The sequence below is a fragment of the Lithobates pipiens genome, unplaced genomic scaffold (assembly GCF_037356315.1).
Source record: "Lithobates pipiens isolate NorthernLeopardFrog02 unplaced genomic scaffold, aLitPip1_a1.2 Scaffold_8, whole genome shotgun sequence".
Lineage (NCBI taxonomy): Eukaryota > Metazoa > Chordata > Amphibia > Anura > Ranidae > Lithobates > Lithobates pipiens.
In genome coordinates, this window is record NW_027507903.1 from 383,550,371 (window position 1) to 383,577,822 (window position 27,452).

General features: G+C 45.7%; 9 pseudogenes; 8 read left to right on the top strand and 1 right to left on the bottom strand.

Annotated features, from left to right (window-relative positions):
- Window positions 1-16,338: 16,338 nt before the first annotated feature.
- LOC143965247 (5S ribosomal RNA) lies at window positions 16,339-16,457 on the bottom strand (annotated as a pseudogene).
- A 155-nt stretch (window positions 16,458-16,612) lies between these two features.
- Window positions 16,613-16,731, top strand: LOC143965545 (5S ribosomal RNA; annotated as a pseudogene).
- A 764-nt stretch (window positions 16,732-17,495) lies between these two features.
- Window positions 17,496-17,604, top strand: LOC143965523 (5S ribosomal RNA; annotated as a pseudogene).
- Window positions 17,605-19,124: 1,520 nt separating this feature from the next.
- Window positions 19,125-19,243, top strand: LOC143965327 (5S ribosomal RNA; annotated as a pseudogene).
- A 108-nt stretch (window positions 19,244-19,351) lies between these two features.
- On the top strand, window positions 19,352-19,469 carry LOC143965290 (5S ribosomal RNA; annotated as a pseudogene).
- A 1,349-nt stretch (window positions 19,470-20,818) lies between these two features.
- Window positions 20,819-20,937, top strand: LOC143965256 (5S ribosomal RNA; annotated as a pseudogene).
- Window positions 20,938-21,044: 107 nt separating this feature from the next.
- Window positions 21,045-21,163, top strand: LOC143965471 (5S ribosomal RNA; annotated as a pseudogene).
- Window positions 21,164-21,270: 107 nt separating this feature from the next.
- LOC143965402 (5S ribosomal RNA) lies at window positions 21,271-21,389 on the top strand (annotated as a pseudogene).
- Window positions 21,390-21,714: 325 nt separating this feature from the next.
- Window positions 21,715-21,833, top strand: LOC143965487 (5S ribosomal RNA; annotated as a pseudogene).
- The last annotated feature ends 5,619 nt before the right edge of the window (window positions 21,834-27,452 follow it).

A 27,452-nucleotide genomic window follows, 5' to 3' on the forward strand; every position in this document is an offset into this window, starting at 1 on the left:
TCATGCTGGACTGGCGGAAGAGTTCTCATTCCTCTGAGAAGGCCGGGCTAGATCTGATTCAGTCTCTCTTCCAACTGCTTCTAGGGAAACATGGCAGGCAGTCCAAATGTTTGGTTATGGCCTATGAAGTAAACGGCAGATCCTATTCTAACTGTTCATCCTTTCTTCCTGGGAATTCGGTGTTTTGATCTTAGAATGGTTCTTAGTTTTTCTTGGTTAGAGTATGAGGGCACCATACTACAGCCAACAAACTTTGGCCAGGCCAAAATCAACGTGCCCTATTCTTGGTTCAGACTTTAGGGACTGGGTCAAGATGTCTTCTCCCCATAGGGGAAAAGGTATGACACATGCCATTCCCACACAAATAGGTTTAAACGTCCATAATTTAAACCATATGAAAGTTTTCAATGAAAACTATTCATTAATGTCCACGTATAGTGTAGCCAGTAGCAAGCAAAAACAGAGTAGGGTTCAGGCACAATGCACGTAGATATCACTTGCTGCCCATTTGCTAGAGCAGGATTTAGAAAGGACCCCCTCCCAAGCCCACTGTAGCATTGTTTGTATATAATGCTGTTAACTACCCTTTTGCTGCTCATTAGTATGCCCACCTTGGAGCAGTGTAGAATGCATTGCCAGTGATTTCCCCTTGCGCATATGCTCTGTGGTCCCAACAGAGCAGATTTCATAGGCAATGTAAATAGTAAATGGCTGCTCTACTTGAGCCGACCTTTGGTTTATATAAAATTCAAATGATGTGTTGTGAAATCAAGCCCACTGAAGCATTGTTTGTTTACAATGCCATTAATTCCCCTCCACTACACATTTATATGCCCAACTTGGAGCAGTGTAAAATGCATTGCAAATGATTTCACCTTGCGCATATGCTTTTTGTGGTCCCAACAAAGCAGCATTCATAAGCAATGCAGATAGTGATTGGCTGCTCTAGGGGAGCCAGTTATATGGAATGCAAATGATGTGTTGCACAATCAAGCCCACTGTAGCATTGGTTTTATACAATGCCATTAATTCGGCCTTTGCTGCTGATTCATACCCAGTCTGGCGCAGCATAGAATGTATTGCGAATGATTTCCCGTTTCAGGCTCTCTGTGGTCCCAACAGAGCAGTGTTCAGATGCATTGCACATAGATTTCTTGCTGCCCATTTGTTGCAGCTAGGCTTTCGACAGGACCCCCTCCCAAGCCCACGGTAGCATTGTTTGTATACAATGCCATTAATTTGCCCTTTGCTGCTGATTCATGCCCAGCCTGGCACAGCATAGAATGCATTGCGATTGATTTCCCGTTGGTTTCCAGCTCTTTGTGGTCCCAACAGAGCAGTATTCAGACACAATGCACATAATTGATTTATTTTTATTTTTTTGTTAGGCTTTAGTACGGTTATTAGTTAGCATTAGAACCATATTGTTTAATGTGAAAATTATGTATATTTTTACTGCTGAATGCTTTATTTTTTTAGAAGCCAGGAAAGCATTTTATTGTTTTAAAATGCCTAGCTTGTCAATATTACAATTGAGTGCAGTGTGTTTTAAAGGTTGTTAATGCAATAATTGGGGCCTAAAGCCCCATATCATCCTCCTTGTGTTTTTTAATGTTACCAATATCTTGTTGCAGATGACTGGAATGAGCACAAGATGTATGTGTGAAATGCGTCCACATGACCATAGTTTGGTGTCTTTGGTGTTATCTTTGTGAAACAATATAAAAGGCAATCGGAAGTTCTGGATCTGCAGTCATTTCTTTCTTCCTTCTGACTGGAATGATCCAGTATGGCTGGGTTGCTGTTCGATCTAAAGTAAGTGAAGGGTACACATTTTTTATTAATTTTATACATTTATTTTTCTTTAACCACTTTCAGACCGGACCATTTTGCTGGTCAAAGACCAGACCACTTTTTGCGATTCGGCACTGCGTCGCTTTAACTGACAATTGCGCGGTCGAGATTTGATGCGATCTGTTGGGGGCGACGCGATTCGATGTTCTGATGCAATTTGATGTGTCGGGGTGATGCAATGTGCTTTGGGCGATGAGAAGTGTTGGGGGAGATGCGATTCGATGTGCTGGGGGCGTTGTGATGCAATGTGCTGGGGCGATGCGATTTTACGGGGAGGGGGGTGATGCGATGTGCTGGGGGAATATTTTCTTATTTTTAACCCGATTATCTATGTAACATAGAGAAAGTTGTTTGTGCAAATAGTTGTAAATAAGCAGTTTTTTTAAATACTCCCACCATCCCATCTAAGGCCCCATTCACACATGCGGACATTATGTGTGTATTTCATCCATCCGTTTGCGGATGAAGTCCGGACATACATGCATTCCTATGGGATAGCGGGAGTCGGCGGATGAACATCCGCAAACACCCGATATCGTCCGCCTCCGCAATTGTCCGATTCTGCAGACGGAGGAAAATCCTATTTTTCTATCCGTCTGCAGAGCGGATCGGATGAACACGGACAGACGATCCCCCATAGAGGAGAGCGGAGAGCTGACAGGGCGGTCCATGCACAGTGTACTGGGACCGCCCTGTTATCCTCCAGCTCAGCAGGGACAACAGAGCGATCCCCGCTGAGCAAGCGGATCATCACGGGGCGGATCATTACTGATCCATCCCGTGTGAAAGGGGCCTAACACCAAAACACAAGCACAATTTTTCAAAATTAATATGCACAGTTTGAACTTCATAAAGTCGTCTTCAATACGTCTAGATGCATAAATGAATTGTGTTGCTGACATTATTATTTTTTTAATTATTTTTTTTTTCTTTTTAAATGAAAAGCTGTACAGAAAAAAGTATCAGCTGAGTGTAGATATGTGTGTGTGTGTATATGTACAGAACACGATATATATATAGTGTGTGTGTGTGTTTCTTGAATAATATTTCTTGTACATGCAGTATATTTACTGGTTCCTGGAGGGAGGAGGGGTTTGCATAGATATGGGTGGCAACTTCCTCTAACACTGCCGTTGCCATGGAAACCTGACCTGAACCTTATTACACTGCTTGTGCAGCATTGAGCATGTGCGAGATCTGCAAGGCTGAAATCCAGGAAGAAATACGGTCTGGCTTCAGATGCCCACACTTAAGATGGCCACAGTCTGCTGCTAGTTTATAAACTTTCAAAATGCTGTAATAACCTAACAAAAATGACCTTAGTTTACAGACCAACTTTACTGAATACATTAAGCTTGTGCGTTATAGGGGTATTTTTATTTAAAAAGTGTAATTTTGGCCTGAGCACCACTTTAACCACTTGCTTACTGGGCACTTAAACCCCCCTCCTGCCCAGACCAATTTTCAGCTTTCAGCGCTGATGCACTTTGAATGACAATTGTGCGGTCATACAACACCGTACCCAAATGGAATTTTTATCATTTTTTTCCCACAAATAGAGCTTTCTTTTGGTGGTATTTAATTACAGCTGGGAGTTTTATTTTTTGCTAAACAAACAAAAAAAGATGCAAAAAAATAAAAAAATCATGTTTAATAGTTTGTTATAAAATTTTGCAAACAGGTAATTTTTCTCCTTCATTGAAGTGCACTGATGAGGCGGCACTGGTGGGCACTGATAGGGATAGTTAAGGCGACACTAATAGGCACAGATAAAGTGGCACCGATAGGCACAGATAAAGTGGCACCGATAGGCACAGATAAGGCAGTACTGATGGGCACAGATAAGGCGGCACTGATGGGCAAAGATGGGCACAGATAAGATGGCACGGATGGGTGGCACTAATAGGTACCACTGATAGATGGGTCTGATGGGCACTGATAGGTGGCACTGATAGGTGGCTCTGATAGGTGGCATTGCTGGGCACTGATGGGCACTGGTAGATGACACTGATGGGCACGGATATGTGGCACTGGGGTGCAGCACTGTTGTTGAGGCAGATTGTGGGCACTGATGTGTGGCACGGTGGGCACTGATGTGTGGCACTGTGGGCACTGCTGGGTGGCACTGTGGGCACTGCTGGGTGGCACTATGGGCACTGCTGGGTGGCACTGATGGAGGGCCCCTTTTTTTATTACAGAGGTGGCACTGGCAGGGGGCAGGTGGGTACTGGTAAGCTGGCCGTAATCGGGACTGATGTCCCAATCACGGCCACCGGTGATCAGCTCTTTTTTTTCTCCTCGCGCTGACAGAAAAATAGCCGGTTACCGGCTCCGTTGTATCACATGATCAGCTGTCATAGGCTGACAGCTGATCACGTGGTAAGGGGTCGGGATCGACCCCTTGCTCGGATCCGTGATCAGGCGAGTCTTGTAGACTCGCCGATCACAGAGCGCGACGCGTGCGCCCCTCAGGCTGCTCGTGCACGGGACGACGTCAATAGACGTCGTCCCAGCAAAGGAGGTCCACGCTGTAGCCGTCATTTGGCTATAGCGCGGGTCTCTACTGGTTAAACTGAGCCGCAGATCTAAACCATTGTGCAGAAACTCCAAAACTACTGAGGTGGACGGAGTGGTGGGGTCCCACTGCTTACTTTCTGCAAATGTTTTAAATGTATTCCATATTTTAGAATAGATAAAGTTCGTGGAAGGTTTCCTAGCCTTTAGGAGAGTAGAAATCACCCCCACTGAGAATCCTAATGACTGGAAATTCTGCCGCTCAAGATCCAAAGATGTAGATTCAGTTTGTGAGGATCTGGGTGCACCAATTTCCCCTGTGAGAGAAGCTGCGGGAACACTGGGATCTTGAACGGCGGGGCATACGCTGAGGTTCACTGCCCAAGGGAACCACGGCCTCTTCGGCCAGTACGGCAGAATAGCTATGACTGGCTCCATTGATAATCTGATTAAAAACGTTGCGATCAAGGGTCTGGGGGGAAACGCATATGCGGTCTCGCATCGCCACGGACTCGAGAGGGCATCTACTGCTTCTGCACGGGGATGAGGCAGACGGGATGGAAATCTCGGCAGCTTCGCATTCATTGGAGAAGCAAAGAGATCTATTTCTGGTGGCTTCTGCAGACTCATGATCCAACTGAAGTCTGATGGGTGCACTGCCCACTCGTTGCTGTCTGGAAAACAACGTGATAGGCGATCCGCCTGCTGATTCAAACGGCCCGGAAGGTAAACTGCCTTTAAATACAACAAATTTATTTCCGCCCATAACATAATGGGCTCTACTTCCTTTAATAATGTGATGCTGTGCGTTCACCCCTGCCGTTATATATATGAAACTGCTCCTCTGTTGTCTAGCCGCACTAGCACTTGTTTCTGCCGTAGATGTTCTTTTAGACTCAGCAGAGCTAAGTACACTGCTCGCAGCTCTAAGACGTTGGAGACTACTACGTCCCATTTCCCTTGCACTGCCAGGTGATCTCAGTGTGCTCCCCACCCTTTCGAACTTGCGTCGGTGGTAAGAATGGTCCAGGAAGGGCATTGCAGGAGCCGAGGCTTTGAAATGAGGTCTTCCTTCGACCCCCAGAGGAGACTTCTCTTTATAGAAGCTGAAATTGATATTCTCTGACATAGGGACTTCTTCCTCCACTGCGTCAAAAAGCCCCATTGAAAAGTCCTCAGATGCCAATGAGCCCAAGGTAACATTGGAAGGCAAGCCGCCATGGTCCTGATTAAACTCAAGCAATTCGAGGCTGACAGGTGGGAGAGAGATCTGACGTGGACCATCTTCTGAACAATCGCCTTCACCTTCTGGGGAGGGAGGCGCACTGTACCAGCCTTGGTGTTGAATAGAGCACCCAGGTAAATCATCACCTGAGTTGGGGTTAGGAGGCTCTTCTCTGTATTTACTAACCACCCAAACTCTCTCAGAGTCTTCAGAAGAATCTCCTTGTGGTCCCGTAGCTGGGCTTGATCGGACGCTAGCAGTAGAATGTCATCCAAAAAGTGAAAGACTCGAAGGTGCCAGGGCTGAAATTAGAACTTTTGAGAATATCCTTGGTGATGTGCATAGGCCAAAAGGCAGGCATTGAAACTGGGGATGTGTTGAGCCTATTGCCACTCTCAAAAATCTTTGGAACGCTGGTAACACGGGAACATGGAAATAAGCATCTTGCGAGTCTACCTATACCATCCAGTCTCCTGGTTGGACCATCTGGATGATCGTCTGCAAGGATTCCATCTTCAACGAGTCGAGCTGTATGAAACGATTTAACCTCTTCAGATCCACCACTGGTCTCCACTCTCCACTCTTCTTGGGGATGAGGAAGAGAGGAGAATAGAATCCCATGAATCTCTCGGAGGGAGGGACCGGTAAAACTGCCTGTTGTACTACAAGAAGGTGAAGATATTTCTGCAGAGCTTCCGCTTTCTGCTGTGAAGTTGGACTTTTTGTTAGAACTAATGAGTCCTGTGGGGGCACATCTTGGAAGGTCCAAAAATGGGTAAAACGGACTGTAGAAACCACCCACGGATCTTCGCAAAGACTGCCCGATACCTCCGCAAACCTCTTCAACCTGGCTGCAGTGGCCTTTTGTCAAATGGACTTTGTCCCCTTCTGATTATTGGAGAGGCTTCTCTATTTGCCTTTAGAAACGTGGCCTGAGTACTCCTCTAATTCTTTTTGGGGTCTCTGCCTTGTCTAAAGTTGGAGAAATTCCTATTCCTGGAAGCTTGGAATTTTGTTGATACCACGTGTGAATGCCTCACCCTTCTATCCTGGGGAAGTAGCCCCAACTTCCCTCCTGTCACTAATCCATAAAAGACATGGATGAGTGAGTTTGGGATGGAGGAGCTTTACTGGGCTGGACAGATTCTTGACCTCAACCCAATAGAACACCTTTGGGATGAATTAGAGCAGAGAATCCCAAGCCAAGCCTACTCGTCCACATCAGTGCCTGACTTCACAAATGCTCTCCCTGGAAGAATGGTCAAACATTCCCAAAGACACACACCTAAACTTTCTGGTCAGCCTGCCCAGAAGAATTGAAGCTGTTGTAGCTGCAAAAGGGTGGGCCAACTCAATAGTGAATCCTCATTGACCACCAAGGGGAGACGTGCTGCCCATCATTGAGCACCAAGGGGAGACGTGCTGCCCATCATTGACCACCAAGGGGAGATGTGCTGCCCATCATTGACCACCAAGGGGAGACGTGCTGCCTATCATTGACCACCAAGGGGAGACGTGCTGCCCATCATTGACCACCAAGGGGAGACATGCTGCCCATTGACCACCAAGGGGAGACATGCTGCCCATCATTGACCACCAAGGGGAGACATGCTGCCCATTGACCACCAAGGGGAGACATGCTGCCCATTGACCACCAATGGGATGAACGTGCCCTGGAGTTAAAGGCTAAATGCATCTTTAAAGAAAAATAAATGTATAAAATGAAGAAAAAATGTGTACCCTTCACTTACTTTAGATTGAACAGCAGCCCAGCCATACTGGATCATTCCAGTCAGAAGGAAGAAAGAAATGACTGCAGATCCAGAACTTCCGATTGCCTTTTATATTGTTTCACAAAGATAACACCAAAGACACCAAACTATGGTCATGTGGACGCATTTCACACATACATCTTGTGCTCATTCCAGTCATCTGCAACGAGATATTGGTAACAATAAAAAACACAAGGAGGATGATATGGGGCTTTAGGCCCCAATTATTGCATTAACAACCTTTAAAACACACTGCACTCAATTGTAATATTGACAAGCTAGGCATTTTAAAACAATAAAATGCTTTCCTGGCTTCTAAAAAAATAAAGCATTCAGCAGTGAAAATATACATCATTTTCACATTAAACAATATGGTTCTAATGCTAACTAATAACCGTACTAAAGCCTAACAAAAAAATAAAAATAAATCAATTATGTGCATTGTGTCTGAATACTGCTCTGTTGGGACCACAAAGCGCTGGAAACCAACGGGAAATCAATCGCAATGCATTCTATGCTGCGCCAGACTGGGTATGAATCAGCAGCAAAGGGCAAATTAATGGCATTGTATACAAACAATGCTACCGCGGGCTTGATTGTGCAACACATCATTTGCATTTCATATAACTGGCTCCCCTAGAGCAGCCAATCACTATCTGCATTGCTTATGAATGCTGCTTTGTTGGGACCACAAAAAGCATATGCGCAAGGTGAAATCATTTGCAATGCATTCTACACTGCTCCAAGTTGGGCATATAAATGAGTAGTGGAGGGGAATTAATGGCATTGTAAACAAACAATGCTTCAGTGGGCTTGATTGCACAACACATCATTTGAATTTCATATGAACCAAAGGCCGGCTCTAGTAGAGCAGCCGTTTACTATTTACATTGCCTATGAAATCTGCTCTGTTGGGACCACAGAGCATATGCGCAAGGGGAAATCACTGGCAATGCATTCTACACTGCTCCAAGGTGGGCATACTAATGAGCAGCAAACGGGTAGTTAACAGCATTATATACAAACAATGCTACAGTGGGCTTGGGAGGGGGTCCTGTCAAAATCCCGCTCTAGCAAATGGGCAGCAAGTGATATCTATGTGCATTGTGCCTGAACCCTACTCTGTTTTTGCTTGCTACTGGCTACACTATACGTGGACATTAATGAATAGTTTTCATTGAAAACTTTCATATGGTTTAAATTATGGACGTTTAAACCTATTTGTGTGGGAATGGCATGTGTCATACCATTTCCCCTATGGGGAGAAGACATCTTGACCCAGTCCCTAAAGTCTGAACCAAGAATAGGGCACGTTGATTTTGGCCTGGCCAAAGTTTGTTGGCTGTAGTATGGTGCCCTCATACTCTAACCAAGAAAAGCTAAGAACCATTCCAAGATCAAAACACCGAATTCCCAGGAAGAAAGGATGAATAGTTAGAATAGGATCTGCCATTCACTTCATAGGCCATAACCAAACATTTGGACTGCCTGCCATGTTGCCCTAGAAGTAGTTGGAAGAGAGACTGAATCAGATCTAGCCCGGCCTTCTCAGAGGAATGAGCACTCTTCCGCAAGTCCAGCACGAACTGAGATTGACCCAGTCCCTCAGCCTTCTACTTCAGAACAACCTAGCAACCAGACTAGAGGCTTAATTATAGCTTACAATTGAAATGTAAGATGGTCTTCCAACAGCCGCCCTTTACTTCCAGAGAGCGGGGGCTCTCTGTAGACTTTTCCAAGAGGGATCAGACTGAAATCCCTGCTCTCTTTCTTATTCCTAACTCCATCCAGCAATATTTTTGGGTCCACAAAATTCAGTGGGTAAACCCAAGCAATGAGTTCTGATTAAAGCTCATAACTCAGGCAGTTGATTGAGCTATATACTTTTTCATTCCTAACGCAGTCAAGCAATATTTTTGGGTCCACAAAATTCAGTGATGAACCCAAGCAATGAGTTATGATTAAAGCTCATAACTCTGACACTGCTTCTATAGCATGTTAGACAATTTATTTTATCATCCTTAACCACTTAAGGACCGCCGCATGGCAATGTATGTCGGTGCAATGGCACCGACAGGCACAAGGGCACCGACAGGCACAAGGGCAGCACAGTGGTGTAGTGGTTAGCACTCTCACCTAGGAATAAGAAGGGTCACTGGTTCAAATCCCAACCACAACACTACCTGTTCTCCCTGTGTCTGCGTGGGTTTTCTCCGGGTCCTCCGGTTTCCTCCCACAATCCAAAGACATGCAGATAGGTTAATTGGCCTCTGTCCTTGGATTGTGGGCTCCTTGAGGGTAGGGACCAATGTGAGTGTGCAATGTACAGGAATAGGGACAATTGTAGACACTCACTCAGGTTGAACTGGATGGACTGGTGTCTTTTTTCAACCTAACTAACTATGAAACTATGAAAGCACGTACATGTACGTGCTTGCCTTCCAGTGGGTGGGGGGTCCGATCGGACCCCCCTCCCGCTGGATGCGGCGGTCCGTTTCGCTTCAGGAGTGATCCGGGATGAGGGGATGGCCGTTGATTTCTGGCCATCCCCTCTCGATCGCTCCTGGCGAATGAGAAGCCTCCCCCGCTGTGTATAGTAAACACAGGCAGGGAGGAAGTGATGTCATTCTCCTCGGGGCGGTCTTATTGACCGGACTACGAGGAGAACAGTTAAAGTAAGTGTGCACCAACACTACACTGACATGTAGGCACACAAACCCCACCCCGCCCCCCCCTCCCCCTCCCAGTCACAGTGTCACTGATTGCAGTGATCATTTATTTATTGATCACTGCATTTAGTGTCAGTTGTGACAGTAAATACTGTCAGGGCAGTTAATGTTAGGTCCAGGGTAGCCCCCTACCCCCCCAATAAAGGTTTAACCCCCTGATTGCCCCTAGAGTTAACCCTTTCACCCCCTTTTGCCAGTGTCACTAAGCGATCGTTTTTCTGATCGCTCCATTAGTGTCACTGGTGCCGCTAAGTAGCTAGTTATTTTTTTTAGGTTACAAAAGAAATTAGAAATCTGCGCTTAGTAAAATAAAATAAAATGATATAAAAACAGCAGCTGAACACTATAACCCGGATACTGGGCACACAAAAGCAGAAAAAAGTAAAAGTGCAGCGCTTGCCCTCTTAAATATAAATGTGACTTAATAGGAAAAATGTGTGTTTATGGAAAATGTGAAAAACCTAAATAATGTGAAAAATCATTAGTGAAAAATACTTTGAAAACCCAAATGTCCAATGAAGTCAAAAGAAATTAATCTGTAACTCAAATGTCCATTAAAGTGAAAAACCAAATAATCATAAAAAATAATGTGACACAATATAAAGTCCCATGTGAAATATAAGACAAAAAATGATGATTGATCTTGTATGTTCAAAACAACAATAATAATGCTTGACCACGTGGACCCTTCACCTCTGTAAACCAATAATGAATGGAGGCTTACCAGATCTCCAGTGACCCCCTGTTAAGGGAGGTCTGTCTGCGCAGATACGATCAACATAGACGTTTCGATAAGGAAGCCGAAAGCCGACCCAATCGTTCGGTGCAAGAAGCCGGGAAACGACCCAATCCTTCGGATATCACGTAGTCTCCAAATACGCTCGGATCCTCTCTTAGGCCTCAAAACGTCATATCACTGGTGCTGCTCCTGGATAATGCTAATGCACCTGGGGTGATTAGGGTGTGCCCAGGCACGCTGCGTGCCTGGGCACACCCTAATCACCCAAGGTGCATTCATTATTGGTTTACAGAGGTGAAGGGTCCACGTGGTCAAGCATTATTATTGTTGTTTTGAACATACAAGATCAATCATCATTTTTTGTCTTATATTTCACATGGGACTTTATATTGTGTCACACTATTTTTTATGATTATTTGGTTTTTCACTTTAATGGACATTTAAGTTACAGATTAATTTCTTTTGACTTCATTGGACATTTGGGTTTTCAAAGTATTTTTCACTAATGATTTTTCACATTATTTAGGTTTTTCACATTTTCCATACACACACATTTTTCCTATTAAGTCACATTTATATTTAAGAGGCCAAGCGCTGCACTTTTATTTTTTTTAGGTTCACCGCCGGGTTTTTATAGCGCTAGGTACCCCGATATACTACCCAATAGCGGTTTTAACCCCCTGATTGCCCCTAGTTAACCCTTTCACCCCCTTTTACCAGTATCACTAAGCAATAGTTTTTCTGATCGCTGCATTAGTGTCACTGGTGCCGTTAGGTAGCTAGTTATTTTTTTAGGTTCACAGCCAGGTTTTTATAGCGCTAGGTACCCCGATATACTACCCAATAATGGTTTTAACCCCCTGATTGCCCCTAGTTAACCCTTTCACCCCCTTTTGCCAGTGTCACTAAGCGATCATTTTTCTGATCGCTGCATTAGTGTCACTAGTGTCGCTAGGTAGCTAGTTATTTTTTTAGGTTCACCGCCAGGTTTTTATAGCGCTAGGTACCCCGATATACTACCCAATAATGGTTTTAACCCCCTGATTGCCCCTAGTTAACCCTTTCGCCCCCTTTTGCCAGTGTCATTAAGCGATCGTTTTTCTGATCGCTGCATTAGTGCCACTGGTGCCGCTAAGTAGCTAGTTATTTTTTTAGGTTCACCGCCAGGTTTTTATAGCGCTTGGTACCCCGATATACTACCCAATAACGGTTTTAACCCCCTAATTGCCCCTAGTTAACCCTTTCACCCCCTTTTGCCAGTGTCACTAAGCGATCATTTTTCTGATCGCTGCATTAGTGTCACAAAGTAGCTAGTTATTTTTTTAGGTTCACCGCCAGGTTTTTATAGCGCTAGGTACCCCCATATACGACCCAATAATGGTTTTAACCCCCTGATTGCCCCTAGTTAATCCTTTCACCAGCGATCACCGTATAAGTGTCACTGGTGACGCTGGTTAGCCAGTTAGTTATTTAGGTTCCCCGTCAGGTTTTTATATAGCGCCAGGGACCCCCATATACTACCTAATAAAGATTTTAACCCCCTGATTGCCCCTAGTTAACCCTTTCACCAGTGATCACCGTATAAGTGTTATGGGTGACTCTGGTTAGTTAGTTTGCTTTTTATAGCAGCAGGGTACCCACCATTTATTACCCAATAAAGGTTTAACCCCCTGATCACCCGGCGGGTGATATCAATTGGGTTTTAGGGTCAGGGTCTGCGTCGCCCCAGGCAGCGCTAGTTTAGTGCCAGTACCGCTAACACCCACGCGCAAAGCATAAACCTCCCATAGTGGTATAGAATCTGAACAGATCAATATCTGACTGATCAGATCTATACTAGCGTCCCCAGCAGTTTAGGGTTCCAAAAAAATGCATTGTTAGCGGGATCAGCCCAGATACCTGCTAGCACTTGCGTTTTGCCCCTCCGCCCAGCCCACCCAAGTGCAGTATCGATCGATCACTGTCACTTACAAAACACTAAACACATAACTGCAGCGTTCGCAGAGTCTGGCCTGATCCCTGCGATTGCTAACAGTTTTTTTGGTAGCGTTTTATATTTAAATCCGGAAGGCAGTGCTTGGTTTTCGGGGTGCCGTACGCGGCTAGACTCCCAAAAAGTCCCACATATGTGGTATCCCCGTACTCAGGAGAAGCAGCAGAATATATTTTGGGGTGCAATTCCACATATAACTATGGCATGTGTGAGCAATATATCATTTAGTGACAACTTTTTGTAAACATTTTTTTTTGTGTCAATATTCAATCACTTGGGACAAAAAAAATATTCAATGGGCTCAACATGCCCCTCAGCAATTTCCTTGGGGTGTCTACTTTCCAAAATGGGATCATTTGGGGGGGTTTGTACTGCCCTACCATTTTAGCACCTCAAGAAATGAGATAGGCAGTCATAAATTAAAAGCTGTGTAAATTCCAGAAAATGTACTCTAGTTTGTAGACGCTATAACTTTTGCGCAAACCAATAAATATACGCTTATTGACATTTTTTTTACTAAAGACATGTGGCTGAATAAATTTTGCTCTAAATGTATGACTAAAATTGAGTTTATTCGATTTTTCTTAGAACAAAAAGTAGAAAATATATTTTTTTCTCGAACTTTTCGGTCTTTTTCCATTTATATCGCAAAAAATAAAAATTGCAGAGGCAATCAAATACCATCAAAAGAAAGCTCTATTTGTGGGAAGAAAAGGACACAAATTTCGTTTGGGTACAACATTGCATGACTGCATAATTACCATTTAAAGCAGTGCAGTGCGAAATTGTAAAAAGACCTCTGGTCCTTAGGCTGACAATTGGTCCGGGGCTGAAGTGGTTAATGAGTTTTATGTAGGTACCCACCATGTGCTAATGCTGCAGGAGCAGAAAAGGGATTCCATCTTGCTTGAAGAGATCATGGCTTGCCATCTTGCTTGAAGAGATCATGGCTTGCCATCTTGCTTGAAGAGATCATGGCTTGCCATCTTGCTTGAAGAGATCATGGCTTGCCATCTTGCTTGATGAGATCATGGCTTGCCATCTTGCTTGAAGATTTAATGGCTTCCCATCTTGCTTGAAGATTTCATGGCTTCCCATCTTGCTTGAAGATTTCATGGCTTCCCATCTTGCTTGAAGATTTCATGGCTACAGTGGGCTTGGGAGGGGGGTCCTGTTTAAAGCCTAGCTGCAAGAAATGGGCAGCAAAAAATCTATGTGCATTGCGCCTGAACACTGCTGTTGATTGAGCTATATACTTTTTTAATCCTAACTCAGTCTAGCAATATTTTTGAGTCCACAGAATTGAGTGGTTAACCCAAGCAATGAGTTATGATTAAAGCTCATAACTAAGGCAGTTGATTGTAGCTATATACTTTTTCATTCCTAACTCAGTCTAGAAATATTTTTGGGTCCACAAAATTCAGTGGCTAAACCCAAACAATGAGTTATGATTAAAGCTCATAACTCTGACACTGCTTCTATAGCATGTTAGAAAATTTATTTTATCATCATCCATGATTTTTATGTAGGTACCCACCATCTGCTAATGCTGCAGAAGCAGAAAAGGGATTCCGTCTTGCTTGGAGTGTGCCTGGCTTCCCATCTTGCTTTGAGAGATCATAGCTTCCCATCTTGCTTGAAGATTTCATCGCTTATCAAACAGTCATGAAAAAAAGAAAATTTACAATGGCATTATGCTTACTTATCCAGAGATAATGAAATCTGAGGTTTGGGTTAAAAATACACAATCGAAACCATGGCACGATATACGTTTTTTTTACTGTTAACCTAAAATGCTTACTTCATGGTTAAACCTGGCTTAATAATAAGGTTGAATATAGACAGGCACAGGGAGAACATGCAAACTCCAGGCAGGTAGTGTCATGGTTGGGATTTAAACCAGCAACCCTTCTTACTGCTAGATGAGAGTGCTAACCACTACACCACTGTGCTGCCCAAACCACTGTGCTTCAATATCTCCAGGTCACTTAACCCCTGAATCTCTAACGCTGGCCATGCACATGTCAGTTTTTTTCATTCAGCTAGTGGGTTAAATTTAAAAAACAACACCTGACTGGATTCCTCCATCCACCCACTCAATGTGGGTGCTGGAATCCTCTCCACTGTATTATTGAATTCTGACAGCAGGAAGGCTACCTTGCTGTCAAAATATACAGATCATCTCTCCAGCCTACAGCCCTGACTGATTGGGAATATCCTGACTTCTGTTCAACCACAGTGGCCACACATGGATCCAAATTCATCTTTAGTTACTCTTATGCCGCGTACACACAATCAAACAAGCGGGTGGAAAAGTCCGGCAAACTCAAGTCCGCCGGACTTAGAAAGTAGTTTTGCACTCCAATCTTCCCGCTGGACTCGCATTTCGGCGGACAATCTGCCCACGTGTGTGCCAGTCTGCCGTACTTTTGAAATGAATGGACTTTTCCCGCCCGGAGAAAAGTCCGCTCATTTCGAGCGGGTCTCCAGGTAGACGGGGCCCGCGAAGAAGACGCCGCTGGCCCCGCCACCTGGTATGGACTTAAAGGGGAACCCCAACGCCGAAAAAAATCCGCGTGGGGGTCCCCCCCAAGTCCACAACAGACCCTTGTCCGAGCACGCTACCCGGCCAGCCAGGAAAGGAGGGGCGAGCGAGCGCCCCCCCCTCCTGAGCCGTACCAGGCCGCGTGCCCTCAACATGGGGGGTGCCTTGGGGAAGTGGGGGCCTCGCGGCCCCCCACCTCGAAGCACCTTGTCCCCATGTTGATGAGGACAAGGGCCTCTTCCCGACAACCCTGGCCGTTGGTTGTCGGGGTCTGCGGGCGTGGGTTTATCGGAATCCGGGAGCCCCCTTTAATAAGGGGGCCCTCGGATACCAGCCCCCCACCCTATGTGAATGAGTATGGGGTACCCATTCACCTGTAAAATAAAGTACAAAAAAAAACCCACAACACACAAGATAAAATAATTTATTGCACAGCTCCGGGGGTCTTCCGTCTTCGGGGGTCTTCTCGTCGCACTCCTCCGCTATCTTCTTGTAGCTCTTTTACTAGCGGAGGAGTCCGGCTTTCTTCCTCGCCACCGCCCTCTTCTTCCGACTTCGGGGGTCTTGTCCCCCCTCTTCGGTTCTTCTGCTGTGCCACCGCGCCTTCTTATAGCTCTTTTACAGGCGGTGGCCCGGTCTTCTGTCGCCGCTGTCACCGCCGCTGCCGCCGCCTTCTGTTCTGTTCTTCTCTTCTTCTTCTTCTTCTTCAGATGTTGCCTCGTCGAGTCCTCCGCTCACAATGGCTCTGACCGGGCACGCGGCGACTTATATAGGGACATCACCGGATGATGTCCCCGCCAACATCCTCTGGGACTGTGACACCAAAATGGGCGGGGACATCATCCGGTGATGTCCCTATATAAGTTGCCGCGTGCCCGGTCAGAGCTATTGTGAGCGGAGGACTCGACAAGGCAACGTCTGAAGAAGAAGAAGAAGAAGGGTCGTCAAAGTCAACATATTATAAAAAAGCCTACGGCACCTGGTATTCCCAGGCGGTCTCCTATCCAGGTACTAAGCATGCCCAACCCTGCTTAGCATCCGAGATCAGACGAGATCAGGCATATTCCGGGTGATGGGGCCGTAGGCGATCTTGCTGGCCACTCTCCGCCTGGGAATACCAGGTGCTGTAGGCTTTTTTTTAATATGTTATTGGCGTCGATGACCTGTTTTATTTTTCTGCTTGTTTGCCGAGGTGACCATATTGGCATTTGTCAAGAGGGTTGAGAGTTGCCAGCAAGATCCCCTACGGCCACATCACCCTGAATGCGCCCGATACCATCTGATCTTGGATGCAAAGCAGGGTTGGGCCTGGTTAGTACCAGGATGGGAGACCGCCTGGCAATACCAGGTGCCGTAGGCTAATTTTTAATATGTTGTTGGCGTCGACAACCTGTTTTAATTTTCAGCTTGTTTGCTGAGTTGACCATCTTGGCGTTTGTCAACAGGGTTTGCAGTGACCAGCAAGATGGCATATGGCTAAATCACTCTGAATGCGCCCAATCTCGGATGCTAAGCAGGGTCTGGACTGGTTAGTACCTGGATGGGAGACCGCCTGGGAATACCTGGTGCCGCTGGCTTTTTTTTAATATGTTGGCATCGACGAGCTGTTTATTTTTATGCTTGTTTGCCGAGGTGACCATCTTGGTGTTTGTCAAGAGGGTTGAGAGTGGCCGCAAGAACCCCTATGGCCACATCACCCTGAATGTGCTGATCTCATCTGATATCGATTGCTAAGCAGGGTCAGGACAGGTTAGTACCTGAATGGGAGACCGTCTGGGAAGACCAGGTGCCATAGGCTTTTTTTAAATATGTTTTTGGCGACCTGTTTTATTTTTCTGCTTGTTTGCCGAGGTGACCATCTTGGCGTTTGTCAAGAGGGTTTAGAGTGACCAGCAAGATGGCCTACAGCTACATCACCCTGAATGCGTCCGATCTCGTCTGATTGTGGATGCTAAGCAGGGACGTGCCTGGTTAGTACCTGGATCGGAGACTGCCGGAGAATACCAGGTGCCGTGGGCTTTTTTTTATATGTTGTTGGCATCGATGACCTGTTTTATTTTACTGCTTGTTTGCCGAGGTGACCATCTTGGCGTTTGTCAAGAGGGTTGTGAGGGGCCAACGAGATCCTACAGCCCTATCACCTGGAATATGCCTGATCTCGGATGCTAAGCAAGGTTGGGCCTGGTTAATACCTTGATGGGAGACCGCTTGGGAATACCAGGTGCTGTAGGCTTTTTTTTATTATGTTGTTGGCGTCAATGACTTGTTTTATTTTTCTGCTTGTTTGATGACCATCTTGGCATTTGTCAAGAGGGTTGAGAGTGGCCTGCAACATTGCCTATGGCCACATCACCCTGAATGCACCCGATCTTGTCTGATCTTGAATGCTAAGCACGGTCAGGCCTGGTTAGTACCTGGATGGGAGACCGCCTGGGAATGAATGAATGAATGAAATACTTGTATAGTGCACAATGCGCACTGAATCACCTCTAGGCGCTGTGGCGAGCATTGATCATCTGCTAAAAGAGGAAGGTCTTGAGGTTTTTCCTAAAAGCCAGGTGATTTTCTTCCAGGCGGATGTTGATTGGTAGAGCATTCCATAGCCGAGGCCCTTGGACAGCGAATCTCCAATCCCCCTTGGATTTAAGACTGCGGTTTGGTGTGTAATGATTTATTTTCTCCATTAGGTATTGCGGAGCTTCTCTATGCACGCATTTGTGGGTGAGGCAAAGGGTCTTGAACGTGATCCAATTTTTTATGGTTAGCCAATGTAAGCTCCTCAGCGAAGGAGAGATGGATTCCCAGGGTTTTTTTTTCCTGTTATCAGCCTTGCCGCCGTGTTTTGGATCAGTTGTAATCACGCAAGTTGATATTGTGGTAATCCTATGTAAAGCGAATTTGCGTAGTCCAGTGGTGAATTAATGATTGTTCCAACTACCACTGCTTTGTCATTCTTTGGGATAAAAGGGATGAGTCTGCGAAGCATGCACAGCAGATGGTGAGATCCACTGACTACTGCTCCTATATGCGCATCCATTGACATTTGTGCGTCTAAAATAACCCCGAGACTCTTCGCTTTGGTCTTTGGGGAGATAGTCTGCCCAAAGACGGTTGGTGGAGACCAGGAGGTTTTGGTTTTGGGCTTATGATTTGGGTGTAAGATAAGAAGCTCTGTCTTTGATTCGTTCAGCTGGAGGGAGTTAGTGGTCATCCAGTCCTCTATTGATTTGAGGCAGTTTTCAAGTTGTTGTTGGTGATCTTTTTTTCCATTGATCCGGAAATAAAGTTGTGTGTCGTCAGCGTAAGAGTGGAAGCAGAGATCTGAGCATCTGATGATTTGAAGGAGTGGGCGAATGTAAATGTTGAAGAGAACGGGTGACAAAGGAGAGCCTTGAGGGACTCCGCAGGTGACTGCCTGAGTTTCGGAGAGGAATTTTACTAGTTTCACTGTCTGTGACCGATTTCCTAGCAAGGACGCGAACCATTGGAGATCTATGTCTTGGACTCCGGCTACTTCTGTGAGTCGGACGAGTAGAGTATTGTGATCTACTGTATCAAATGCTGCACTTAGGTCTAGGGACATTCAGGGTGACATGGTTAGCACCTGGATGGGAAACCGCCAGGGAATACCAGGTGCCGTATACTTTTTTTTAATATGTTGTTGGCGTCGATGACCTGTTTTATTTTTCTGCTTGTTTGCCGAGGTGACCATCTTGGCATTTGTCAAGGGGGTTGAGAGGGGCCAGAAAGATCGCCTACGACCAAATCAGCCTGAATTTGCCCGATCTCATCTGATTTTGGATGCTAAGCAGGGTCGGGCCTGTTTAGTACCTGGGTGGGATTCCGCCTGGGAATTCCAGGTGCCGTAGGCTTTTTTTTAATATGTTGTTGGCGTCGACGACCTGTTTTATTTTTCTGGTTGTTTGCCAAGGTGAATATGTTGGCGTTTGTCAAGAGGGTTGAGAGTGGCCAGAAAGATCGCTTACTGTACATCACCCTGAATGCGCCCGATCTCATCTGATCTCGGATGCTAAGCAGGGTCGAACCTGGTTAGTACCTGGATGGTACACTGCATGGGAATACCAGGAGCTGTAGGCTTTTTTTTTATATGTTGTTGATGTCGACAACCTCTTTTATTTTTCTGCTTTTTTGCCGAGGTGACCATCTTGGTGTTTTTCAAGAGGGTTGAGAGTGGCCAAAAAGATCGCCTATGGCCACATCACCCTGAATGCGCCTGATCTCGTCTGATCTCGGATACTAACCAGGGTCGGGCCTGGTTAGAGCCTGGATGGAAGACGCCCTGGGAATACCAGGTGCCCTGCTTTTTTTTAACATGTTGTTGGCGTCGACGACTTGTTTTATTTTTCTGCTTATTTGTCGAGCTGACCATCTTGGCATTTGTCAAGAGGGTTGAGAGTGGCCAGCAAGATCGCCTACAGCCACGTCTCCCTGAATGTGCCCGATCTTGTCTGATATCGGATGCTAAGCAGGGTCTGAAATGGTTAGTACATAGATGGGAGACCACCTGGGAATACCAGCTGCCATAGGCTTTTTTTTTATATGTTTTTGGCGTCAACGACCTGTTTTAATTTTCTGCTTGTTTGCCGAGGTGACCATCTTGGTTTTTGTCAAGAGGGTTGAGAGTGACCAGCAAGATGGCCTAAAACAGGTAAAAACAAATAAAATAAAACAGGTCGTTGACGCCAACAACATATTAAAAAAAAGACTACGGCACCTGGTACTCCCAGGCGGTACATACTCTGCAATACTCTGCAATACATACTTTGCAATACATACTCTGCGATACATACCCTGCCAATACTCTGCAATACTTACTATGCCAATACCCTGCCAATACTCTACAATACTTACCCTGCCTATACTCTGCAATACTTACCCCGCAAATACTCTGCAATACATACCCCGCCAATACTCTGCAATACTTATCCTGCCAATACCCTGGCAATACCCTGCCAATACTCTGCAATACTCTGCAATACTTACCCTGCCAATACTCTGCAATACATACCCCGCCAATACCCTGCCAATACCCTGGCAATACCCTGGCAATACTCTGCAATACTTACCCTGCCAATACTCTGCAATACTTACCCTGCCAATACTCTGCAATAAATATCCTGCCAATACTCTCCAAAATCGCATTTTATTTATTTGTTTTGTTTGTATTACATATAGATATAAAAGAGGTATGTTCTCATCTGAAAACAGTATTTCTTTTGGATAATCAAACCTATAACTGACTGGAGAAAAACAAATGTCACTTGTAGACAAACCTACACTTTGTTTCAAGGCGGGGTCTGGGGAGGGGCAATGGGTGGGACCAGGGGTGGGGCTAAATGAGGGACCAGGGGCGGGGCCAGGGTGGAGCTGAAGGGGGCCCCATCAGGTAGGCTGTACGGGGCCCCATGATTTCTATCAGCGGCCCTGCCTACGGCCATATCACCCTGAATGCGCCCGATCACATCTGATTTCAGATGATAAGCAGGGTCGGTCCTGGTTAGTACCTGGATAGGAGACCGCTTGGGAGTACCAGGTGTAGTAGGCTTTTTTAAATATGTTGCTGTCATCAACGTCCTGTTGAATTTTTCTGCTTGTTTGCCGAGGTGCCCATCTTGGCGTTTGTCAAGAGGGTTGAGAGTGGCCACCAAGATCGCATATGGCCACATCACCCTGAATGCACTCAAGCTCGTTTGATCTCAGATGCTAAGCAGGGTTGTGCCTGGATAGTACCTGGATGGGAGACCGCCTGGGAACACTAGGTGTAGTAGGCTTTTTTAAATATGTTGCTGTCACCAACGTCCTGTTTTATTTTTCTGCTTGTTTGCCAAGGTGACCATGTTGGCGTTTGTCAGGAGGGTTGAGAGTGGCCAGCAAGATCGCCTACGGCCACATCTCCCTGAATGCGATCGATCTAGTTTGATCTCGGATGCTAAGCAGGGTCGGACCTGGTTAGTACCTGGATGGGAGACCGCATGGGAATACCTAATGCCATAGGCTTTTTTTTAATATGTTGTTGGCATCGATGACCTGTTTTAATTTATTGCTTGTTTGCCAAGATAACCATCTTGGCGTTTGTCAAGAGGGTTGAGAGTGGCCAGCAAGATCTCCTACGGCCACATCACCCTGAATGCGCCTGATCTTGGATGCTAAGCAGGGACGTGCCTGGTTAGTACCTAGATGGGAGACCGTCAGGGAATAACAGGTGCTGTAGGCTTTTTTTTAATATGTTGTTGGCGTTGAATACCTGTTTTATTTTTCTTCTTGTTTGCCGGGGTGACCATCTTGGCGTTTGTCAAGAGGGTTGAGAGTGGCAAGCAAGATCGCCTAAGGCCACATCACCCTGAATGCGCTAGATATCATCTGATCTCGGATTCTAAGCAGGGTCAGGCCTGGTTAGTACTTGGATGGGAGACAGCCTGGGAATACCAGGTGCCGTAGGCTTTTTTTAATATGTTGTTGGCGTCGACGACCTGTTTTATTTTTCTGCTTGTTTGCCGAGGTGACCATCTTGGCATTTGTGAAGAGGGTTGAGAGTGGCCAGCAAGATTGCCTATGGCCATATCACCCTGAATGTGTAATACGGATATATATATTTGGTTATAATGTTTGTTGTAAAATGTATTTATATGCATTAAGTTATTTTGTTTCTAAGAATTTTGTATTTTCATCTGCTGGTAATAAAAAGGCTGCTATGGCCATTCGACTCCAAAGAGAATGTGTCGTCTGGTCAATCATAAGTTATTTAAGACAAAGGTATAGGTTTTTTTTGGGGGGGGGACCTCACAAAATAGGCACATCATGAAACTTTTCTCTAATCAACTTCTCTCGAACCGGCTTGTTGGAAGGTTTTACTTTCAATAAGTGCTGATTATTTTATTTTGACAGTGGGGTCATCTCCCCTTTTGTCAGAATACAATAACCCAGAAAGAAGGATTTCTCTATTGACCCCACTTGTGTCAATGTGATAATCGGTTCAGTTGTTTTTGCTTTTTTTTGATTAGCCCACTTTAACCACTTAACCACTTGCCGACCGCCGCACGACGATGTACGTCGACAGAATGGCACGGGCAGGCATATGGGCGTACCTGTACGTCCCTGCGTTCCCGCGGGTGGGGGCCCGATCGGGCCCCCCCCCCGGTGCCTGCGGCGGTCGGTATTCGTTCGGGAGCGATCCGGGATGAGGGGGCGGCCATTCATTCATGGCCACCCCCTCGCGATCGCTCCCGACGAATGAAAATGCTCCGTGACATCACTTCCTCTCCTGTAATGTAAACACAGGAGAGGAAGTGATGTAATCTCTCCTCCGTGTCGGTATTTTTCGTTCCGACACCGAGGAGAGAGGATCGGTGAGTTGCACCAACACGACACTACACAGTAGAACATGCCAGGCACACTCACACCCCCCCGATCACCCCCCCAATTACCCCTGCCCCCCAGTCACAGTGACACCAATGTCATTTTTATTTTTTTTGCATTGGTGTCATTTGTGACTGTAATAACTGTTAGGGCAGTTAGGGTTAGCCCCCTTTAGTTCTAATGTACCCCCCTAACCCCCCCAATAAAGGTTTAACCCCGTGATCACCCCCCGTCGCCAGTGTCACTAAGGCTGGGTTCACATTGCAGCGGTTTATGAGAACGAATGTGATTCGCACCGCACTGCAGTGCAAATCACATCCGATCTCTGTGCGATTCGAGTTCAGCCATACAGATAGTATGGCTGAATTCGCGCCGCACCCGCCGCAAATTCGCACGGGACCCTTTTTTTGGTCCGCAGCAGAATCGGATCGCATGGGTGTTCACACCATGCGATCCAAGTTTGCAGATCGCACTGCGATATGCGAACTGATCTGGGGGTGTCATTAACATTTCACTGACACTCCCAGCAGTTCGCATAGGGCAGTGTGAACTGCCGCCGGGAGGCATGCGATGCGGGAACCCGCCGCGGATTCGTGGCGTTCCCGCATCGCTCCAGTGTGAACCCAGCCTAATAAGCGATCGTTTTTCTGATCGCTGTATTAGTGTCACAGGTGACGCTAGTTAGGCAGGTAGGTATTTAGGTTCGCCGCAGCTTTTTATAGCGCCAGGGACCCCCATATACTACCGCATAAAGCCCCCTGATTGCCCCCTAGTTAACCCTTTCACCAGTGATCACCATATAACTGTTACAGGTGACGCTGGTTGGTTAGTTATTTTTTTATAGTTTCAGGGCACCCGCCATTTATTACCTAGTCTCACTAGTGTACCCCTAAATTTAGGGGTGTCTACTTTCCAAAATGGGGTCATTTGGGGGGGTTGTGCCATCTTGGCATTTTATGGCCTTCAAAACTGTAACGCCCTTAGAAAGCCTGAAGGCGGTGCTTGGTTTTCGGGGCCCCGTAAGCGGCTAGGCTCCCAAAAAGTCCCACATATGTGTTATCCCCGTACTCAGGAGAAGCAGCAGAATTTATTTTGGGGTGTCATTTCACATATGCCCATGGCATGCGTGAGCAATATATCATTTAGTGACAACTTTGTGGAAAAAAAAAAAAGTTTGTAATTTTCCCGCAACTTGTGGCAAAATATAAAATATTCCATGGACTCAACATGCCTCTCAGCAAATAGCTTGGGGTGTCTACTTTCTAAAATGGGGTCAATTGTGGGGGTTTTGTGCCATCTTGGCATTTTATGGCCTTCAAAACTGTAATAGGTAGTGAGGAGTGAAGTCAAATATTTACGCCCTTAGAAAACCTGAAGGCGGTTCTTGGCTTTCGGGGCCCCGTACGCGGCTAGGCTCCCAAAAAATCCCACACATGTGGTATCCCCGTACTCAGGAGAAGCAGCAGAATTTATTTTTGGGTGTCATTTCACATATGCCCATGGCATGTGTGAGCAATATATCATTTAGTGACAACTTTGTGAAAAAAAAATAAAAAAAAATTAGTTTGTAATTTTCCCGCAACTTGTGGCAAAATATAAAATATTCCATGGACTCAACATGCCTCTCAGCAAATAGCTTGGGGTGTCTACTTTCTAAAATTGGGTCATTTGTGGGGGTTTTGTGCCATCTTGGCATTTTATGGCCTTCAAAACTGTAATAGGTAGTGAGAAGTGAAATCAAAAATTTACGCCCTTAGAAAGCCTGAAGGCGGTGCTTGGTTTTCGGGGCCCCGTACGCGGCTAGGCTCCCAAAAAGTCCCACATATGTGGTATCCCTGTACTCAGGAGAAGCAGCAGAATTTATTTTTGGGTGTCATTTCACATATGCCCATGGCATGTGTGAGCAATATATCATTTAGTGACAACTTTGTGAAAAAAAATAAAAAAAAATTAGTTTGTAATTTTCCCGCAACTTGTGGCAAAATATAAAATATTCCATGGACTCAACATGCCTCTCAGCAAATAGCTTGGGGTGTCTACTTTCTAAAATTGGGTCATTTGTGGGGGTTTTGTGCCATCTTGGCATTTTATGGCCTTCAAAACTGTAATAGGTAGTGAGAAGTGAAATCAAAAATTTACGCCCTTAGAAAGCCTGAAGGCGGTGCTTGGTTTTCGGGGCCCCGTACGCGGCTAGGCTCCCAAAAAGTCCCACATATGTGGTATCCCTGTACTCAGGAGAAGCAGCAGAATTTATTTTGGGGTGTCATTTCACATATGCCCATAGCATGTGTGAGCAATATATCATTTAGTGACAACTTTGTGTAAAAAAAAAAAAAAATTTTTTTTTGTCATTATTCAATCGCTTGAGGCAAAAAAATAAAATATTCAATGGGCTCAACATGCCACTTATCAATTTCCTTAGGGGGTCTACTTTCCAAAATGGGGTCATTTGGGGGGGGGTTTGTACTGCCCTGCCATTTTAGCACCTCAAGAAATGAGATAGGCAGTCGTAAACTAAAAGCTGTGTAAATTCCAGAAAACGCACCTTAGTTTGTAGATGTGACAACTTTTGCGCAAACCAATAAATATACAGTTATTGACTTTTTTTTTACCAAAGACATGTGGCTGAATACATTTTGGCCTAAATGTATGACTAAAATTGAGTTTATTGGATTTTTCTAATAACAAAAAGTAGAAAATATAATTTTTTTTCAAAATTTGCGGTCTTTTTACGTTTATATCGTTTCCCTCCGGGAGCGATCCGTGATGAGGGGATGGCCGTTGGTTTCTGGCCACCCCCTCTCGATCGCTCCTGGCCAATGACGAACTTCCTCCCACTGTGTATTGTTTACACAGGAAGGAGGAAGTGATGTCATTCTCCTCGGGGCGGTCTTTTTGACCGGACTACGAGGAGAAGACTAAAAGTAAGTGCACCAAAACACTACACTGACACATAGGTACACATAGGTACACAAAACCCCCCCCGATCCCCCCCCCCCGCCCCCCCTCCCCCCCCAGTCACAGTGTCACTGATTGCATTGATCATTTCTTTACTGATCAATGCATTCAGTGTCAGTTGTAAAAGTAAAAACTGTCAGGGCAGTTAGTGTTAGGTCCAGGGTAGCCCCCTATCACCCCCCAATAAAGATTTAACCCCCTGATTGCCCCTAGAGTTAACCCTTTCACCCCCTTTTGCCAGTGTCACTAAGCGATCATTTTTCTGATCGCTGCATCAGTGTCGCTAGGTAGCTAGTTATTTTTTTAGGTTCACCGCCAGGTTTTTATATCGCTAGGTACCCCGATATACTACCCAATAATGGTTTTAACATCCTGATTGCCCCTAGTTAACCCTTTCACCCCCTTTTGCCACTGTCACTAAGCGATCATTTTTCTGATCGCTGCATCAGTGTCGCTACTGTCGCTAGGTAGCTAGTTATTTTTTTAGGTTCACCGCCAGGTTTTTATAGCGCTAGGTACCCCGATATACTACCCAATAATGGTTTTAACATCCTGATTGCCCCTAGTTAACCCTTTCACCCCCTTTTGCCACTGTCACTAAGCGATCATTTTTCTGATCGCTGCATTAGTGTCGCTACTGTCGCTAGGTAGCTAGTTATTTTTTTAGGTTCACCGCCAGGTTTTTATATCGCTAGGTACCCCGATATACTACCCAATAATGGTTTTAACATCCTGATTGCCCCTAGTTAACCCTTTCACCCCCTTTTGCCAGTGTCACTAAGCGATCATTTTTCTGATCGCTGCATCAGTGTCGCTACTGTCGCTAGGTAGCTAGTTATTTTTTTAGGTTCACCGCCAGGTTTTTATAGCGCTAGGTACCCCGATATACTACCCAATAATGGTTTTAACATCCTGATTGCCCCTAGTTAACCCTTTCACCCCCTTTTGCCAGTGTCACTAAGCGATCATTTTTCTGATCGCTGCAGCAGTGTCGCTACTGTCGCTAGGTAGCTAGTTTTTTTTTAGGTTCACCGCCAGGTTTTTATAGTGCTAGGTACCCCGATATACTACCCAATAATGGTTTTAACATCCTGATTGCCCCTAGTTAACCCTTTCACCCCCTTTTGCCAGTGTCACTAAGCGATCATTTTTCTGATCGCTGCATCAGTGTCGCTACTGTCGCTAGGTAGCTAGTTATTTTTTTAGGTTCACCGCCAGGTTTTTATATCGCTAGGTACCCCGATATACTACCCAATAATGGTTTTAACATCCTGATTGCCCCTAGTTAACCCTTTCACCAGCGATCACAGTATAAGTGTCACTGGTGACGCTGGTTAGCCAGTTAGTTATTTAGGTTCCCCGTCAGGTTTTTATATAGCGCCAGGGACCCCCATATACTACCTAATAAAAATTTGAACCCCCTGATTGCCCCTAGTTAACCCTTTCACCACTCCGGGAGCGATCCGTGATGAGGGAATGGCCGTTGGTTTCTGGCCACCCCCTCTCGATCGCTCCTGGCCAATGACGAACTTCCTCCCACTGTGTATTGTTTACACAGGAAGGAGGAAGTGATGTCATTCTCCTCGGGGCGGTCTTTTTGACCGGACTACGAGGAGAAGACTAAAAGTAAGTGCACCAAAACACTACACTGACACATAGGTACACATAGGTACACAAAACCCCCCCCGATCCCCCCCCGCCCCCCCCTCCCCCCCCAGTCACAGTGTCACTGATTGCATTGATCAT